The sequence below is a fragment of the Peromyscus californicus genome, unplaced genomic scaffold, assembly GCF_007827085.1.
Source record: "Peromyscus californicus insignis strain IS unplaced genomic scaffold, ASM782708v3 Scaffold_8__1_contigs__length_139910024, whole genome shotgun sequence".
Lineage (NCBI taxonomy): Eukaryota > Metazoa > Chordata > Mammalia > Rodentia > Cricetidae > Peromyscus > Peromyscus californicus.
In genome coordinates this window covers 35,405,688-35,422,483 of record NW_026294606.1, presented here as the reverse complement: position 1 = coordinate 35,422,483, position 16,796 = coordinate 35,405,688, and the positions used below count along the sequence as shown (strand labels likewise).

General features: G+C 44.2%; 1 long non-coding RNA gene across 7 annotated transcripts in view; it reads right to left on the bottom strand.

Moving 5' to 3' along the window:
* The window catches only part of LOC128103629 (uncharacterized), a 308,429-nt gene that overhangs the window by 196,027 nt on the left and 95,606 nt on the right, over nt 1–16,796 (bottom strand). For all 7 annotated transcript variants that reach the window (XR_008215742.1, XR_008215748.1, XR_008215743.1 and 4 more), the window contains exon 3: nt 73–119. This is a non-coding gene — a long non-coding RNA (uncharacterized LOC128103629). The remainder of the gene's footprint in view (nt 1–72; nt 120–16,796) is intronic.

Here is a 16,796-nt window from a genome sequence, read left to right as displayed (position 1 = left end):
GGCTGGACTCACACACAGAATCACTAAGATGTTTCATCTAGCAATCCTCCCCACCCAGGAAAAGTCCCTTACCTGAACATGCTGGGTGTGCAGGCTTCTTGGGAAGTCACCTGGGAGTGCTAGGAGAGAAAGGGAAAACTGAGTCAGACACTGAAAGAGTAAACTCAAAGACACGGTAGGGTGAGTCTCACGCATATGTCTGCTGAGTACTAAAGTCCTCAGAGGACCGTGTCGAAAGCGGATTGTTAGTTAAATCCTCCCCTTCATTCTGTCCTTGCACTTGACTGTTCTAGAGCCACACCAGAGACGCACTGCAGAGTGCTAAGTCTCACAATTCTGGGGCAATGCCTGAAGTCTTCGGCAAGGATGGGCTCAGCTCCAGTCTGGCTGCTCCTAAGGTATGGAAAGCAGGACATGTAGCCATCCCAAGCCTAGACTTCATGATCTGGTAATAGATTTCTCCAGAGCAATTCTCAAAGCTAAGAGGACTTGACTGGGGAGATCACTAGTCCTGGGATACCAACGGGGCGGGTTGCACATAGCAGCCACATGTGTGTGATGTACTCTTGTGGGTTTTGTTTTTGGTTTGTTTTTTTTTAATGGATATAGGTGTTTTGCCTACATTACGTATGTGTACCACTTACATGCCCAATAGACACGGAGACCAGAACAGAAGAGGGAGTTGGAACTGAAGTTACCACATGAGCTGCCACTTGGGTACTAGAAACTGAGCCAGGGTCCTCTGGAAAAGCAGCCTGTGTTCTTAATCATGGAGCCATCTCACCAACCCTTACCTTAATGATGCATGTAGCTCATTACATTTAGACTTTAAAACAATTTTGTAAAACCAGTGCCAACAGGGCTAGGAAGACGGGTCAGTAAGTGGTATTTGCCCTGCAAACATGAGAACCTGCGTTCCATTCCCGGCACCTACGGAAAGGCTGGCCACCGCGGTGGCATGCTCTTGTAATCTTGGTGCTGGGGAGGCAGGACAGGCTGATTCTCAACTGCTTCATGAGTTCCAGGAGGCTGAGAGACCCTGTCTCACACACTGAGGGCGACTGCACTAAGAAATGATATCCGATGTTGACCTCTGGCCTGTACAACTCAGCACTGCCAGCAACAGAAGATGCCAGAGACTAGGGCTGAGGATGTGCAAGAAACCGTCCCTGTCCCAGAAGTAGCAATGGCAGTCACAGGCCGGAACCCCAGCTGATGACCTCAGAGGAGAACTTCACGACAGGACCATGTGCCAAACCCTGGGTGCCAGTCTCCTGCTGTTGTCAAAACCCCAGTGAGGACTGACTCCAGTACTTGAAAAGAAATGCAAGATCATATCAAAGGTCAAGTCTGTTTTCTATGACCAGGCTTATCGTTTTTTAAACTCCGGCATTTTATGAGCATGTGTTTGATTACAAAATAATTACTCAGTAGAGTAGAGAACAAAATTTGCTAATAACACTTTTAGCCAGGCTTGAATATACACACTTAGATCCCAGCATTGGAGAAGTAGAAGGGGAGGGGTTACCTAGAGTTCAAGGTCATCCTTAGGTACTAAGAGGGTTTTAGGTTAGTCTGGGCTACATGGGATCCTGTCTCAAAAAAAAAAAAATTTAAAAAAAAATTTTTAATCTACTTAAAATTGTATTTGTCTTTCCCTGATATTCTCCTTTAAACACACACAGAGTTCACAAGAGCAAGTTTTTCTTGACACCAAAGGGAACTTGGAGGTTCTGCTACCCTTACATTTTTAGTAGTTACACCACAAAGTACTTATTTCCTAAAAACCTGATTCCAAGAGCAAAGTTCTTGGCAATTCAGGGCAGATTCAGCTATTTGTGCATGGCTTCTTTTTTGTTTTGCAGGAGAACTAATTGTCGAAGGATTAGACAGCACAGCATTCCTCCTGGGCCAAGGTGGTGGTGCATCTCCAAGAGGCGAACACACTGGAGAAAGCAGCAGTCAAGAGCTCTCTCTAGGGCTCAAGGTCATTCTTCTCTCCCTACTGGGCTGCACATAATTGGCAAAGCACGTTTGTCCTGTGAATCAGGTAGCAAGAAAACCATCTGATAGATCAGCAGTCATATCCAGGACACACCTGCTCTGGCTCCCTCCAGGTTGAAAATCATTCAGCATTATCAGCCTCCCTGATGAAGTACACACAATTAATATTCTGAAATGTAAAAAGGAAGCTTGGGTAAATAAAATGGTCACTACTGCTACACACAGCAGAAAACAACAACTGTGCACATGGCAGCAGCTTCCCCACTTCCCACTGACCTTGGGGTGCTAATGAGACAGCTCTGCAGAGGCTGCATGAAAAAGCATCCCACACTCAGCTGGCCCAAACGCCCGATCCAGACTCTTCTCCTCACCACAGCAGGAGGGCTTCACTAATTGGGATATGCAGGAGACTTGGCCTGAAATGTGCTGCCCTAGAGCACACCTCAGGAGCATACTGGGCTATACAAATACACGTACACTTGAGTGCATGGGCACACATGTATGCACGCACACACACAGGCACATACACACATATAAACATATACGCAAACACACACGCATACAAATACAAGTGCACATACATACACATCCCCCCACACCCATATTTCTTCACCACCACCCCCAAAAAAGCCCAGGTGAACATAATAAAAGTAGCTTTAGAAATTAAAGTATATGTGTGTATGATGAATTTGGGGCGTTGTGGGGGGCGTATGGGGAAGAAGCAGGTGGAGATAGTTTCTGTAAGCGTGAACCTCCCCCATAAGCCTGGTGGTAATGACCACAGACAGAAACAACAAAGGCTCCTGCTGAAAGGAGTCCCTCTAATCACATTAGCTTGCAGTTCTAAAAGAAGATGGTTGCTCTGAATCTCCCTTTATACATAGCAACTTCAAAAAAATCCCTATTTTCTTAGTACATCTTTATGGCGGAAAACGTGCATGTCTTTGAAGGCTCACACAAAACAAACAAGAGTCTTTACAAGACCTCCCTGACCACCCAGGGAGAATCAAATAGTATTTTTTTCCTCCAGTAGGCCACCCCAGGATACCAGGAATAAAGAGGAAAAGGAGGAATTCATCAAGTAACCAGGATGTGCTTTTCAAGTGTGGCTATCAGACTGTTTTAATCTAAATATTGTGCTTTATTTTTCACTAGCAAAGCCCACAAAAATCTACTGATCCGTTTATTGGACAGAAGAAGTTCTTAAATCACAGAAAAATGGGTTAAAATCTAGGAGACAGCAGAGGGGAGGAAGATGAAGGAGTTTTCTCTTTTTGAAATCCAGAGAAAGGAGCAGAGGCTTTTAAAGGGCTGATTATAGAGTGGGGGAGGGATGAGCAGGGGGCAGAGTCACTTAAGTGCAGAGAGCCTTGGAGGAGCTGGTCAGTGGCTTCGCTGATGGAGGCATCAGGGGAGTGCAGTTGGCCCCGCACCACATGGAGGGTTAGGGGCTCACAGGGTTTATCAGAAGGGCTTAGAATCCTACACATCCCCACATGGACTCCTCTGTCATGTCTCTGCACAATCGCTCCCTTTAGAACAGATAAAGACTGGAGAAGGAGCCTTTCTGTCCAACTCAAGCTGTCTTCCCCTACCAGTCCCTACTGTGACCATTTGGGCACCTATGCTCCAGCCCCCCCCCCCCCCCCCCCCCCCCGGAAGTCCCTACAGTTAAAGACACATGCACCTGCTTGAATCAGTTTACTGATGGTTGTGGAGAGGTGTGTGTGTGTGTGTGTGTGTGTGTGTGTGTGTGTGTGTGTGTGTACACATGTTCATGTGGGTATGGGTGTACATGGGTCTGTGTGCCTGTGCCCCAGACGTCATTCCTAAGGAGCTTTCAGGCTTGTTTTTGAGACAGGGTCTCTCGCTAGACTAGGACTTGCCAATTAGACTAGCCTGGCAGGCCGCAGAGCTCCATCTGTCTCTACACAGGCCCAGCTTTTTACATGGGTGTTGGAGCTTGAACTCGGGTGCTTGTGTGTAGTTGGCACTGAGCTAACTGAGCCACCTCCCAGCCAGATCATGGTCTTTGACGGCCCTGAAATGATCTGCTGACCTTCTCTCTCTGGTGACTGTTTTGAAGGCGAGCTAATTTCCTGCCTCAGTTTCTCATCTGATAATGCAGATGTGAAGGTGAACAATGGTCGTTATGGTGAGTGTTAGGTGACAGGTGTCAGTTGGCTCAAGAGCAAAGACCTTGCTAAAATTTTTCTGAATATCTACAGCCGAAAATACAAACTGTAAAATCTGAGGATTTTAAACTAATATGATCTTTTAAATAACCCAAATAACGCTAATCATTGTACGACAAAAGAAAACCAAGTCCAAATAATGAGGAAAAGGCAAACTAAGCACACTATTAGTAACAGAAACGCTCCTCCATGCTGAACCTCAGTGCATGAGTTGGTGGATAGATCAGCAGGTGGGATAAGAGACCGAGGGATGGACCGGATAGGTAGACGAATGGATACATTACCAGTAAGACAAGACAAAGAGATCTAAGGGCAGACCAATCAGCAACCAGCTAAACGTCCAAGATGTCATCAGCAATTCGAACCCTGGATGATAAAATACTGGCCTGCTACACGGTGGCTACCTCATGCCTCATGCTTCCATATACTTTTTAAAAAAGTATATGGAAGTATATTTCTTTTAATTTTTTAACAAAATCCAGATCAGGAAAACGTACCACGTCTAAGGATTTGAAATAGTATTGCTTTTCAGCCCCAGGATTTCTTCATTCATCTAAAGTCCAATTGTGTTTAAAGCCTTTCATAGAAACAGCCACTTGCCTTCACCTTGTGAAGCTTATTCATGCCACAGGTGTGCCTGGGTGACAATACCACATGCCAATCACAAGCTTGTCACCCCAGGAAGCATACATACGGACCATTCTTGTGAAGAGCTCCCGACTCAATGTCAGCTCCTGCTCTTCTCCCCCAGTCTGCCACCTCCATCTGTCCCTACAATTTATTCAGCAAAGTGCAGCTCCAGCATGAACAGCCCCATCACAGAGATAATGAGCAGAATTAGAGAAAGGCAGATTGTAAAGCGGTTGGCAGACACTTGGAAGGGAAGGCTCTGGATGGGGGACCCGTTTCCCTCTGCTCTCAGGGATGTCACACATGTTTCAGATGGGGAGGAACTACAAACTAGGACCTGGAGCATCTGAATTATTTTCTAGGATGTCTCCCTATGGGGCCACAAGACTGAAAGGTAAAGCTTCAAGAAACATTCTGTCACTTGGCTATCCCAAGTTCGGGGCTGGGGAGATGGTAAAGTGTCTGTCATACAGCCTGAGGACCCGAGTTTGAATCCCCAGCACCCATGTAAAGCTAAGAATGGTGGCGCATACGTATATTTCTACCACTAAGGAAACAGTCAAGGAGACCTCTGGAGATACTGGGCAGCCAGTGCAGCTGAACTGGTGTGTAGTGGGAATTCGTTCCACCAAACAGCTTTGAGGTATCAGCCTTATAGTGTGGCTTCTGATCCACCTACAAGATCTCTTAGGGGGTGGGGGAGTGGCACCTCTTCTTCTTGGGGTGTATTCAGACAGCTGGATCCATTTGCTTTTGGGTGGCTATTCACTTGGTTCTCTATTCCTGAGTGTATCTTCCCCTTTATTACTTTAAAAAAGTCCTTGTTACCCCCTTAAACAGACTCACAGGGATTTCTCACAATACTGGTGAGTTCCAGGTTCAGTGAAAGACCGTGTCTCAAATATGAGGCTTAAGAAGACACCTAACATTAACCCCCCCCCCCAGTTCTACACACATGATGCGCAGGTAATACATACACGTGGATGTGTATCTACACACATGTATATGCCACAGACATAAACATGCCACACATACAGTCACATACAACACCCACCTCTCTCTACACCTTTTAGAGCTTTGAATGTCACCAAAAAATGTGATCTGGGTAGTATGTCCAACAGAAAATGTATGGTGTTCAAACGATGGCTGGAGCTAGAGAGAAGCTATGGAAAGCTGATTCACAGCAAGGCCTCCAAGATGAACCGCCACAGCGGTGTTCTTGTTATTCACAATCTCCGTTATCTGAAGTCTGAATGTGTGATATTTATGATTCTTCAAGAGAAAACAGCTACTCACATAACTTTTATTATCGCATGTTCCTATAATTGTCCTACCTTACGTCATGCCTGCTGCTCACTCACTGCCTAACTTATTAGTATTATGGCAGATATACAAAGGGTTCAAGCAATCAGGGGGTTCTTAAAATGTATCCCGTATGATGTGGAGGGCACAGTGCTATCTCTTCCCTAGTAAGGGTCCAGTCTTTTTTCTGTATCAAGCCACAACACGAGTATTTGAAAAAAAATTACAGGCCTTCTCTGTAGCAGACTCCTTCTAGAGGAATAAAATGGTGGTTCAAACGTCCCCCTTTCAGAGCTCACCTGTGCCCACCCCACCTAAAACATCCCTCCCAGCACACCTCTTCCTCCACACTCTACATTATTTATTTATATTTATTGTTACCTGACATTAAGTTTTATCTTATTACCATTATTCTATTTAATACTTCCTTAGTGTAGGAATCCTCTTGCCTCTGTCTGTGCATTCCCAGGACCTAGAATTCTAATTAGTATAAACAGGCAATTAGTAGTTACTCAAAAAGTAACTTCCCATATCAGAAGTTTATGAGCATGTTCCCGTCTTCACTGAGACCCTAAAGACAATGTTTTGTTTACCCCAACAGAACAGGACAGTTGCCCTTTGTTGCCCACAAGGAACTAGTTCCAGCACCTTTGCATAAAAAGTTTGGGTCTCTGATTTTAAAAATGGTAGAGCATTTGCAGAGAACCCCCGCTGCCATCTTCCCATGTCCTTTAAATCACCTCTAGAACATGAAGAGTCCAAAACACAGCATAAGCACTATGTAAATAGCTGTTTTCTATTGTTTAGGGATGACAACAGGAAAATCAACCTACAGACAGTCAAGGCAGACATAATTCATTTTCTACACTTGCTTGGACCTCTGGGCACAGAAGGTAATCTGCACCATGTTGATTTTGGCCCCTGTGCTGCTAGCTGAGGTAACCCAGGACCAGCCAGCCCCCAGAGCAAGAGGGATGCTCTGAGTGATTTTTGCAGTTGGTATACCCAGCAGAGCGGGCAGGACCATGGCAGCACTTGAATCACATCAAAGCTAACTTTGAGGAATGACATATTCAAGATGCAACTGTGCCGTGAATAAACAAAAGTACAGACACTGCTTGGGAACAAACAGGCCTAGAACTGAAGGCTGTCACCCTGCCTATGAGAGCCAGAGCTATTAGGTCACATCTTCTACTCGTACTCATAAGGGTCCTTTGCCACACATAGTTTAAGATAAAGTTAAAATTACCCCCTACACCCCCGCAAAAAAATAAAAAAAATTAAAAAAAAAAAAGATTACATTGGACGTAGGGATGAAATCCAGGTTGGAATTCTTCACACTGAAAGATCTGCGCAGAGTAGACATGCTGGTCAACATGAAATATTTAAAAAGTGCTCACTAAGCAGGCTTCCGCGAAGGTAGTAAGCAAAACAGCTCAAAAACAAGTGTGTGCAAATGTTTTCTGCTGCCATAACTGAATACCACAGTCTGGGGAAGGGATAAGAAAAGAAGGTTGTCTGACTCACAGCTAAAAAGACTAAGAATTCAAAGAGCACAGACTAGCGCCAGGTGAGGGTCTCGTGTTGCATCAGACACAGCACAGAACACGGCATGGCACTAGAGAGCAGGCTGATAGCCGCAGTCCCTCCTCTTCTTCCTCTTAATGCCACCAGTGCATCATGGGAACTCGACCCTCTAACCTCAGTTATTCCTAATGACCTCCCAAGGCTCCACTTCTGAATACCATTAACACATGAATTTGAAGATTACGTTCCCATGAAGTGAATTTTTGGGTGACACATGTAAACAGTAACAAGGATATTTAAAACTCTTTTTAAGCATAATCTAGTACCTCATGTCTCCTTTCAATTAGAAATCATCTTGTCTGCACAAGCTAGAATGAGGTTAATCACTAACTTAGCAATGTCCAGAAGGACCTCAGTTTTTCACAGCTTTTGTTTGCAATGAGTGAAATGTCAGTTCAGTTGCAACATAATACCTGAAGTGAAGCCTTTACTTCTCATGCTGCTCCAAGACTTAGTGTGAAGGAAAGTTCCCAGAGAGAAGCTGTACCTACCACTGAACTTTCTGTAAGGCTCATTAATGGATTAGAACTTCAGTCAATGTGCAGAGGTTGGAACATTGCAGGTCCAGACTCTTAACTACACACTGTCTTGGGCTATGTGAGCCCCCTCCAAAAGATGCTCATTGCTCACCTCTGCATTAAATCTATCATCCTTGTGACTATTGGACAAGTCCTTTTGGAATGTAGGAACGGACCATCCATTAGCTTCTGGCAGTCCAGAAGCTAAGAGTGGCATCAGATAGCATGGAGACCTGTACCAGAGGTTTCCTCGCTTTGCTGGAAGCCACTTAACTTAATGTAATAGAAAAATGTGTTCATTTATGGCTTTCTTTGTTCTGTTACTTATAGAAACCTCATAAAACTCCTACTACATTGGAACATGGAATTGGGGGTAACATGAATATGTGTCCCCAGGCCATGGGTACTCACATTTGGTTCCAAAATAAACTCTCTCATCTCCTTTCAAGATTCTATTCTCACCATTTCCCCAAAACTGAAACATTTTTCTCAACACAAAGACAGTGAATAAATATAGTATAAGTAATACTAATAAGCAACAATACTGCTAAAGGTCACATGTATTCTATACATAGGATGTTCTATTTAAATGATAGTCCATCATCTTTATAAGACAATGCATTACGGACATTAAAAAATATTTTTGTTGCCAAGCCTTGTAGTACACAGCTATAAACCCAGGAGGTAGAGGCAGGAGGATTAGGAATCCACAGTCATCTTATCTACATAGCAAATAGTTTGTCAATCTGACCTTGTCTCAAAAATCAAATGTGTCCATGTGAACACAGGCAAGCTGCAGTGTGGCTCATGTGTGAAAATGTGAAGGAATCGCACTTCCCAGAACGGTTTTCAGTTACAGGAAGGAAAAGAGGGAGAAAAGAACTGTGTAGAAGAAACAGACTGAGGAATGGAAGGAAGAGAGGGAGCCAAGGAAGCAGAGGGGAAAGGAGCAGAGAAAAGCTGAGTAGGAATCGAGCAGACTAGGAGACTTCCGCCACAAATGATGCTTGCACTCTATTCACGGTGATTATCTCAGGCACCTTCCAACCCTGAATGTCTCCTAGCAGAGGACCAGGACACCAATGGCAGATGATGTCAGCCATTTTTCCTTTTTCTTAAACCACAGCAGTAGCATCTGTCAGAATATGTCCACCCATCTATCTTTCCCCTCTGGGGCCAGTAGCTCTCCTCCTATCTATCACAGAAAAGAAATCCCTGCGCTCCCCAGGGCAATTCCCACCCTTCCATCCTTCACTGAACAGCAACAACAACAAAGACATTTATGAGGGCCTGTCAACATGTGCCCCTCTGTGAGACATTGTACAAACCCGAGCCATGAGACTGGATTTCATCTTTAAGGAGCTTCCCAACAAGATTATTGTTTGGTTTTATAAATTTGACCACCAGAAAGGCTCAGGGTACATGCCCTGTGAACAGCAGGTCTGTGGCTCTGGGTACAAAGAGCGGCATGTATTATAAACCACTATAAATCAAAGGCGGTCTGTGAGCACTCGAACACTGACTGCGGCGAAAGCAAGGAGTGTATTTCTAAGCCTATGAGCCTAGAAATTCCTTTTGAGGAATGCCTTCCATGTTTCCAGTTCATTTGGTGCCAGTTTATTGATTTGGTGTCCCCACCCCCCCCAACCCTGAAATAGTATGTCCTCTTGTTGAAGACACAGATAAACATAGATCAATAAACATCTGAACCATGTGCTACTGGCATACATATAAGTGATTATGTCCTGGGTAAATGGGCCACACACATCATTTCTTGCAGGACAGTGTTCAAGTGGAAAGAATATTAACTGCAAATTGGGAACTAAAGTGGAGTCCAGGGCAGCCTTTCTATTGATAAATGAATATGTAAGAAGCTAATTTTTCCCTAAGGTGTATCTATCGCCATGTTTTAAAATGCAATAAGCCATGATTATTACAATCTAGAAAATGAAAATATCTGAGATTTTCTTACAGGAAAGTTCAAATGGAAGAAGAATGTTTGAAATTTTCAGTCTTCCTGAAGATCAGAAAGCCTTGCAGAATAATCCGCTCTCCCTCAACAAAGGGCATCTGCAGGCCTCATCCCCTGAAAAGAATCGTTCTGACAGACCTAATGCATTCTTTTCAGAAAAGCCTGTTCAGAGGGCTCCTCAGAAAACACATCATTGGCCCCAGGACGGTGCCATCTAAACCGTCCCAGCCCTTTATAAATAGGTGAGGCCAAAGCATCTTCAATATATTCCAGATATCATATTGAGCTAGGAAACAGGAATGATAACCTTGAATGGTATAATATACTTTTCACACTCCCTTGGTGGACCAATATTAAAACTGATATTTGAAAGAGTTGCCATGCTTTCAAAGAATACCTCCCAGGAAAGCCACTCCTGCTAGGTCAGAAATATCCTTAAGTTGATAAATTCTAAATTGCCTCTATAAAATAATTGAAAAGTTACCCCAATAACAAGAATAATTACAGCATGGTCTGATGGTAACAAGGCACCTTTCCTTAGGAACTCAGTGTGTTTTGTAAACATTATCTCATGCTGGGATAATATGGTGAGAAAATTAGAATATAAGGAATGTTAATAACTTGTCTCAGGTCACTAGTCAGCTTGAGTGATAGAGCGAAATGGAAATTCCTGATTCTAGCCCACTGATCTAACACATTAAGCATATAACTTTCAATTAATAATTTGGAGAATTCTATTTCAGGGCCATTACAAGAATACCCTTTCTTGGCTATTCTGTCACATTCTGGCTTTGCTCTTCTTTGTTGTTGTTTCCATTACTGCCGATCCTTCTCTCGGTGAAGATGAAGAATGACCATTTTCACAAATGGTCTCCGTGCAGGATCCTCTCCCCCTACATTCTTCTGGCATGAGATTGACAGAAGACCTCCCACAAACGTTGTCCACCCTGTGCTTCCCCAGCACGGGAAGCGAGATGGTTCTCCAGCACCTATCAGAGCTGGATTCTCTTCTCATCAGTCTCATTTTTCTCAATCCTCAACACACTCTGCTTTATACATATGCACTTTGTGGAGTGTGAACACTGATGCCTGCGTGTGTGCACACGTATATGGAGACCAGAGGTTGGGTCTCTTCCTCAGTCTTTTTCCATCTTATTTTTTGAGAACGAGTCTCTCGCTGAACCTGGAGCATACTGATTTGGCTATGCTGGCTTAGCAGTGAGCCCAGTGGGTCTTCATGTCTCTACCTCCCCAGAGCTGGGATTGTAGGCAAGTGCTACCATGTCCAGCCTTTAACGTGGGTGCTGAAGATTTGAATTCAGGCCCTTGTACTTGCCAGGCAAACACTTGACTGGCTGAGCCATCTGTCCTGCCTCCTTAATACGTTCCTTTTAAAAAATTTTACGGGCCGGGCGGTGGTGGCGCACGCCTTTAATCCCAGCACTCGGGAGGCAGAGCCAGGCGGATCTCTGTGAGTTCGAGGCCAGCCTGGACTACCAAGTGAGTTCCAGGAAAGGCGCAAAGCTACACAGAGAAACCCTGTCTCGAAAAACGAAAAACCAAAAAAAAAAAAAAAAAAAAAAAAAAATTTTACATTTAAAGGAACGTATTGAAAAATTTTATGTTTAGGCCGGGCGGTGGTGGTGAACGCTTTTAATCCCAGCACTCGGGAGGCAGAGGCAGGTGGATCTTTGTGAGTTCAAGGCCAGCCTGGTCTACAGAGCAAGATCCAGGAAAGGCACAAAGCTACACAGAGAAACTCTGTCTTGAAAAATCTATCTATCTATCTATCTATCTATCTATCTATCTATATATATATATATATAATTTATTTTTATTAATGTGTACACCTGTATCTGTCTGTGCGAGGTGGGAGTAGGGGTTGCCTGGAGAGGCCCAAAGAAGATTTCAGATGCCATGGAGCTACAGGAATTTGTGAGTCACTCAATAGGGGTGCTGGAATTGAACTCGGGTCCACTGGGAAAGAAGCAAGCACTCTTAACCACTGAGTCATCTCTCCAGCCAGCTCAATATATCATTTATTTATTTATTTAGTAGGCTGACCTGGAGCTCATTATGTAGACCAGGCTAGCTTCATACTCACAGAGGTCTACCTGCCCCACCCCTCCTTCCCCACCCCACCTCCCACCCCACCCCCCCACCCAGCCCAAAGCCCCTGCCTGGAGTGCTAGGATTAAAGGCTCTGAGCATCATGCCCAACTCTATTTTTATTATTTGTATGTGTGTGAATATTTTGCCTACATGCACATTTGTGCACTCCTCAAAGAGGCCAGAAGAGAGCATCAGATTGCCCCTGAAACTGGAGTGACAGAAAGTTGTGGCCCAGGCTGGCCAAGTAGGCAGTCTGGAAAGGCAGTGAACGCTGTTAACCTCTGAGCCAAGTCTCTAGTCCATCGCCCTCACACTCCTGACATATCTGTTCCCATTGCTCTCCTATATTTTAACTGTCTCTTCATAGACAGGATCCACACCTTCTACTTGCCTTTGGTTCCTTCAACGAATACTTAAATGATGAAGATAGGCAGTGCTGAAAGGAACTTCATGGGCTACTTGATCCAAAGCTGCCACCCCATCTGTACTGCCAACTGAAAGAGCCACACCCACCTTCTCTAATGCTATGGGGATAAGAAGCTCACTGTTTAAAACACAGTATTCTGTTGAGCTGTTGACCGTTTCAGTTGTGAGAAATCACACATTTGAGCTAGACTTTCACATGCTCATCTCCCCAATTCTGTACCCTAGATTGATCTATATAAGAAATCAACTTTCTGTACAAAGCAGTCTTGGCAATGTTGGGAAGCATCCCATTAGGTCCCCGCTTTCATGTTCTCTGCTCTATGCTCACATGCAGAGGGCCTTTGACTCTTTGTCATGGGACGTGGATGCCAGTCCCTTCGCCGTCTGAATAAAATCTCTAGTTTGGTACTGTCTAACTATAAATTATGTCATGTACACAGAGACAACCATAGCATCTGCACAGCACACTGAGGAAAGAGACAAGGGTTAGGGATAGGTTTGGCATTCCAGCCTAGGGTAGTGGGAATTGACCTAGCATCCCCTAAAGGACACGAATGGTACCCTGATTTGAACTGGTTAATCTACTAACATCAGGCTCCTAAAAGTGACTTCATTCTGTCCAGACTAAGCTGCAGCTTATTTATTTCATCAAACACTCTCTAAGAACTAAAGCTAAAGCTAAATTCATTTTTCTTCTTCTTGACTACAAAGTTCTTATCTGTTTGAGCAGGACCGGACACATTGCAATGTGCTATTTCATTCACTGTGTATATTTTTTGTTACACGGATTTAATTATTTGTTGTATGCACGTGCCACGGCATGCATGGCGAAGCCAGGAACAACCTGTGAGAGGCAGTTCCCTCCTTCCACCATGTGTGTTCTGGGGATCGAACTCAGGTCTTCAGGGTCAGCAAAAAAGTGACATTACCTCCTGAGCCATCTCTCCAGCCCTGTACAAGCATTTTAGGTTTTCTTTAATTAGGTTTCTTAATCCACATGTATCTGACTCAGTTTCCAAACAGGCCTCCAATCTGGGGACTGGAGGTGTAGATCAGTGGGTAGAGGGTTTGCCTAGAATGCATGAGGGCCTGAATTTGATGCCCAGGACTTCATATATCGGGCATAATGGCAAACACTTAAAATCACAGCACTCTTGAGGCAGAAGCATAGTATCATAAACTCAAGATCTTTAAAGAAAATAAAAAAAAGCTGGGCGGTGGTGTGTGGGAGCCCGTTTTCAGGTTCCTTGTGGCTTTACCCAGCAGGTCCGCATAGAGGATGATTAGGACCACCAGCCTGAGTGCAGGTGTCTGAGATGGTCTGCACTTGGCTGTGCTGGGGGGAGGTCTTTTGCTCCACCCCCTTGGCGTCTCTATAAATACCCTGGGGCAGAGACAGTCAGGGTTCATTGGAATAGGTTCTGGGCCCTCTCGAGGCTATCCTTTATTTTCTATCTGTTTATCTCCACAATCTAAATTCTTCTATCTAATATTTCCTGCTGCTCAAACTCAAGAAAACTCTGGGGGAACTGTGGGGTTGGTGGGTAAACACCCCGCAGTGGTGGCGCACGCCTTTAATCCCAGCACTTGGGAGGCAGAGGCAGGCGGATCTCTGTGAGTTCGAGGCCAGCCTGGGCTACCAAGTGAGTTCCAGGAAAGGCACAAAGCTACACAGAGAAACCCTGTCTCAAAAAACAAAACAAAACAATACCAAAAAAAAAAGAAGAAGGAAGGAAGGAAGGAGAGAGAGAGAGAAAGAGACAGAGAGAGAGAGAGAGAGAGAGAGAGAGAGAGAGAGAGAGAGAGAGAGAAAGAAAGAAAGAAAGAAAGAAAGAAAGAAAGAAAGAAAGAAAGAAAGAAAGAAAGAAAAAGAAAGACCCTATTACTTTGTCAACGGCAGCGTGCCTCTGTTAGCATGAAACATCAGAAAATGCACCGCTTGCTGGGTACACAGTAAGGCTTCCCAAAAGTATGTAATGTCGGTATGGCAAAGCCAGGGCTTAGAGGTTATGGTCTGCTCTAAAAGGGACAAACCTCACCTGAAGAGGAAGTTTATCTTTCTGTCTGTTTATCCCAAGGAGTCTAAACAGGCAGTCAGGCTGGAATACTAAGCCCAAACAAACTCTTCCAAACAGGTCCGGAGGTAGGAGGAGGAGGGTCTTGGAATTCCTCCCCCCGTTTGAGTTATTCAGCCCAGACCCTCATCACTCAAGTTATAAACACTGGTAAACAGCGCTGCACGGTTTTATTTAAACCAGGGTTTATTTTCAGATTAGGCTTTAACATTTAATAAATTTCCCATCAGAATATGGTAAAAGTGGAGAGTGTTTTTATTTCAAGTACCAAAGTCAAGCTGTGTTAGTGAAAACAGGCCCTCGCCATTATTCTGTCCCACAGAAAGGTCAAGACTCTTGGATTCCCCTAATCCCCTTTCTGAGGCTGGCATTCCTGGGAATTCTGGAAATTTACATATTCTTTCTTGACCACAGAGCTGTCAAAGGCCCCAGCCAAACTCTTGTCACTGGCCTCCAGATTCAAGCTGATTTATGTATGTGCCACGGAGCTCTGAATTCACCTTGGAGACAGCAGCCTTCGCAGCGGCAGGCCTCCCCTGGAAATCGAAGCAGCCCCTTCCTTTCCTGCAGGTGAGGAGGCCTCCCTGTTTCTCCCCCTCTCCCACCTCTGCTGGTGCAAGCCTGTAAATTTAAAACTCGACAGATTGAGGAAAAGCCAGCTCAGGCCCCTCTGGATTCAATCCATTTTTAAGTGTGCTCTCAGAGCTTGGCCACTTTACAGACGTTGGAGGAATGAAATATGAGGAGAGAAAGGGAAGTTTGACCCACGCAGAGAAGTAGATCTGTGGAATGAGAGATGCTGAGGAGAAATATTAAGGCAGGACACATCATATAAACTAACCAGACTGACTCAACACCACAGGATACACGGCCTCTGTTCAATCTGAAGGTGAAACAGTTAATAGGGACTTGCAATTGGAGGCAAGAAAACCTTGCATGGTAAAAAGCCAACTTTAAAGTTATTCTTAATTCATCTTTACACTTATTCTGCCTACCCTTGACCAAGCAAAGGTGAGTAAGGATGGGTGATCTTACATGAAATGTAAATATAATCTCACTATAAAACAAACCGAATTCTCTCTTCCTGCCTCCATGAATCGAAGCTGGAAAAAAAAAAAAATGTGACCATGTTGAAGTAACCCCAGAACAAAGACACAGCAGGCCTAGGTCAAATTTTCAAAGAAGATCTCCATCTTCACGGGCAAACCAGCCATCTGGTTCCATCCCGCAGCCCATCAGCTCCATGCAGGTCCACTCCCTATCAGAAGCCAAGGTACTTGTGTCACTGACCCATGAGTTTGGCCAACCCTGGAAGATGTATAAATTTTAATTCTGTAGTGGTAACTCTGACAGTATGATGGATAGATGAGGTGGGGACAAGAAACACTTGTTTACCCCACACTAATAGCCGCAAAACAAATAAAGAAAACCAATGCTCCATTCTGGTCTATACCTACTTTTTAAAAATCAAAGGACAAGAGCCGGGCAGTTGTGGCACATGCCTTTAATCACAGTACTCGGGAGGCAGAGTCAGGCGTATTTCTGTGAGTTCGAGGACAGCCTGGACTACAGAGTGAGTTCCAGGAAAAGCGCCAAAGCTACACAGAGAAACCCTGCCTCAAAAAAACAAAAAAAAAAAAAATTAAATTAAATAAGTAAAATCAAAGGATGAGGCCACTAAGATGTCTGACAACTCAAGTATGATTCCCAAGACTCACGTGGTAGAAGAGAAAACTGACTCTCACAAATTATCCTCTGATCTCTACATGCGTAAGAAAAAATATTTATTAAATTAGAGAGACCTAGAGTCTGGATCAGTGATAATGTTCTTGCTTAACATGAATGAGGCCCTGAGTTCCAAGCCGAGCATAATAAATAATCAATCAACAAAAATATCAAAGAAGACAATTGGAAAAAAAATGGAAATAATGCCAGATAAATATCTAATAAGGCACTGGACACTCATAGGTGCTCA